Consider the following 4,089-nt stretch of genomic DNA (forward strand, 5'->3'; position numbering starts at 1 on the left):
TTCAGGATGTCATGTTCAGGATGACCTGTTCAGGATGTCATGTTTAGATGACACATTCGGGATGTCATGTTTGGGACGACATGTTCAGGATGACATGGGCAGTGTGAAAGCACGGAATTATGCCGTGAGAGGACATCAAATAGGAGGACAGAGGCCAGATCCCAGAGGCCTTTGGGCACCATGATGAGGAATTTGGATTTTAGGCTTTGTATAGTAAACATACACACACAAAAGAACAAAAATTATTGGAGGGTCTTTTAAAAGAAGGGCTATTATCTGATTTCTCATTTTAAAATGTCATCCTGATTGCTATGCAAATAATAAATTGAAGAAAGGTGGAGTGAAAGGTCTTGGCCCACAGGAACTCATAGCAAAGAGATGAGCTGGTTAAAGGAGAAAATTAGGAGTTTGGATGTGGAGCCATTAAGTCTTCCATGCCCAAAAGGCAACTAGTAGAGCTATACAATGAGGCTGCTGGATAAACAAAACAGGATCGCAGAGGAGGGGCCTAGTCCAAGGTCTGATTTTAGGAGGCATTTGCACAGATGCATGTTGTCAAGGACATGAATCGTACATCTTCAAGGTTAAGAAGAGCAAAAGGAGAAAAGAAGAAAGACAAGATTGTAATCTGTGGAATTTCTTCTTTTTTTATTTTTTATTTTTTTTTGAGACAGAGCCTCAAGCCGTCTGCCTGGGTAGAGTGCCATGGCATCACAGCTCACAGCAACCTCCACCTCCTGGGCTCAAGAAAGTCTCCTACCTCAGCCTCCCAAGTAGCTGGGACCACAGGCACCTGCCACAATGCCTGGCTATTTTTTGGTTGCAGCCATCATTGTTGTTTGGTGGGCCCAGGCTGGATTTGAACCCACCACCTTAGGTGTATGTGGGTGACGCCTTAGCCACTTGAGCCACAGACGCCGAGCCTGGAATTTCTTCTTATAGTCTTCTGGGTTTTAATAGTCAACTATTTTAGTAGTCAAAGAGAATTGGCCAGAGTCAGGAAGAGAGCAAGGAAGTATGCTGAAGATGTCCAAAGGAGGAAAATTTTCATGAAGGAAAAAGTAGTTAACAGAGGGTGTGTTTGTTTACCTTGTGTTGGTATAAGGGAATCCCTGAGGCTGGATAGTTTGCAAAGAAGAATGGTTTATTTGGCTCATGGTTCTGCAGGCTTGCAGAAAGCATGACATTGGCCTCTGTATAGCATCTAGCGAGGACTTTTCTTTTTAATCAACATATCCACTCTTACTGAGTTAAGTGCCTGCCACTATGTGTCAGGCACTGTTATAGGCCCCAGGGAGATACGAGAGAATAAGAAAGGCAAAGTCCTGCTCTCAGCTCTCATGGAGTGTTTTTTCTAGATGAGAAGTTTATGTGATCATTTTATATAGTTTAAATTCTGTAAGGGAAACAAATCAATGCTTACACATTATTGATGGGAATGTAAATTAGTACAACCATGGAAAGCAGTATGGAGATTTCTTTTTTTTTAAAATTAAATATAGCTGCATACACTAATGCAGTCATGGGGTACAATGTGCTGGTTTTATAGACAATTTGAAATATTTTCATCAAACTGTTTAACATAGCCTTCATGGCATTTTCTTAGTTATTGTGTTAAGACATTTATATTCTACATTTAGTAAGTTTCACATGCTGGAGATTTCTTAAAGAAATGAAAGTAGAGCTATCATTCAGTCTAGTAATCCTACTACTGGGTGTCTACCCAAAGGAAAAGAAGTTATAACATCAGAAAGACACCTGTGTTTATAATTTAGTATGTGCCCATCAACCAATGAGTGGGTAAAGAAAATGTGGAGTGTATGTGTGTGTGTGTGTGTGTGTGTGTGTGTGTGTGTGTATACAGGGTGGCCATTTAAAATAGTCATGCAATTTAAAATAGTCAGCTATTAAAATAGTCTATTTTAGGAGGCATTAGCACAGATGCTACGTGAAGTAAAGGACATGAATTTTACCTCCTCAAGGCACTAAAATAGTCGACTATTAAAACCCTACACACATACATACACACCACATATACACCATGGATTCTACTTGGCCATAAAAAAGAATGAAATAATGTCCTTTGCAGCAACTCAGATGGAACCCGAGGCTATTATTCTAAGAGAAGTAACTCAGGAATTAAAAACCAAATACACATGTGCTCACTTATACGTGGGAGCTAAGCTATGTGTCTGCACATGGAGTAACTTCATGGATATTGGACACTCAGAATGGGAAGGGTGGAAAGGGGTGAGAGCTGCAAAATTACCTACTATGTAAAATGTACACTATTTGAGGGATGGGACACTAAAAGCACTAATTCACCACTAATTCAGCCATGTAACAAAAAGCCACTTGTACCCCCTAAATCTACTGAAATAAAAACAATAAATTAGGAAATTTCCTGATGAGGACTATTGTGCAGTGTCAAAACTTGTCAGAGAAGGTTGAAAAGGAAGTGGATGTGGGCTCGGTGCCTGTGGCTCAAGTGGCTAAGGCACCAGACACATACACCTAAGGTGGTGGGTTCGAATCCAGCCTGGGCCCGCCAAGCAACAATGATGGCTGCAACCAAAAATAGCCAGGCATTGTGGCGGGCATGTTTGGTCCCAGCTAAGGGAGGCGGAGGCAGGAGACTCGCTTGAGCCCAGGTGTTGGAGGTTGCTGTGAGCTGTGATGCCACAGCACTCTACCCAGGGGGACAGCTTGAGGCTCTGTCTCAAAAAAAAAAAAAAAAAAAAAAAGGAAGTGGATGTGGTCACAGAGAGACCAAACACAAGGAGAAACTTTGCTTTAGAACTATTCACTTCCTTCTGCCACGGCAGCCATTGGAGATTCCAGCTGCTGTTTACAGCCATGGCTCTGCGCCACTCCATGGCTGTGAGTCAGAACAACGGCCACAAGGTGACCAAGAAAAATCGAGGCACAGCCATCACCATGGGGACCTCACCAAAGACACGAAGTTAGTGTGGACATGATCCGAGAGGTGTGTGGCTTTGCCCCCTATGAGCTCCTTGCCATGGAGTTACTCAAGGCCTCCAAGGACAAATGGGCTCTCAAGTTCAACAAGAAAAGAGTGGGTCACATATCTGTGCTAAGAGGAAGTGGGAGGAACTGAGCAGCGTTCTAGCCGGTATGAAGAAAGGACGGAATGCCCCTACCCTCTGTGCACAATAGAAAAAAAAGAACAACTCACTTGCATGGAAACTAGTCCATTCCTAAGAAAACTAATCCTTCTAGCCAGAACTAGACTCATTCACAGAATCTAGAACAACACCAAGCCTTTCATGAGGGATCCGCTCCATGACCCAAACACCTCCCACTAGACTCAACACTGTCCCATGGGGACCAAAGTTCGACATGAGTTTTGGTTGGGACAAATAAACCCTTTCCCAAACACAGCACAGAACACTTTAGGGAAAACCAGAACATTTTCCATGGGATTTAGCGACGTGGCTAAAGTGGCTGAAGACTAGCCACTTCCAACATTAATTTTACAATACTTCCATTTAGTGATATAATTTCCAGGTAACTGAATGGGACTGGCTCAAGAAGATGTGATTAGTGACAATCAGATTTGAATATAAGCTGTCTATTAGGGTGACCTCCCTGGCAATGATCAGAGTTAAGTTTTCTGACCTTCTGGCCTAAGGTTGGCAGCTACTTATTTTTTTGTCTAAATTGCTGAAGTGGCCACACTCTGGGGGGTCAAGCCCTTGACTTGAAGGTTGTTCATTCAACTCTAGGAAGGCCCTTTCAGCAATATGCCAATCTATTTTAAAAAGTGGTCGGTGAGCATCTCACTAGGCCCTGGCCTAGACAGAGCACATTCAATGAATATTTGATGAAGGTGGAGAGGCTTGATGTACATGTGTGTGCAGGAGAAAGTTGGAGGGAAGATGCTCACATGTACTCCAGGCTTGTGCTCCGACCTGACGTGATCTCACTCCAGCGTCAGAGTAGTCTCACCAGCCATTTTCCCTGTCTTTCCACTATAGGCAAATTGAAGTTCAGTGAGTGACAGAAACTGGATGCACGTTTGATGGACTCTAAGCCTCGTTCCGTTACATCCGTGTTTCTTTTTTTTTT

General features: G+C 42.9%; 1 protein-coding gene and 1 pseudogene across 1 annotated transcript in view; both read left to right on the forward strand.

Moving 5' to 3' along the window:
- Positions 1-4,089, forward strand: part of C8A (complement C8 alpha chain) — a 69,991-nt gene that overhangs the window by 8,027 nt on the left and 57,875 nt on the right. The window lies entirely within an intron of this gene.
- On the forward strand, positions 2,752-4,036 carry LOC111726444 (annotated as a pseudogene).

This window comes from Otolemur garnettii, unplaced genomic scaffold (assembly GCF_000181295.1).
Source record: "Otolemur garnettii isolate 467f Iridium unplaced genomic scaffold, OtoGar3 scaffold00066, whole genome shotgun sequence".
NCBI classification, from domain to species: Eukaryota; Metazoa; Chordata; class Mammalia; order Primates; family Galagidae; genus Otolemur; species Otolemur garnettii.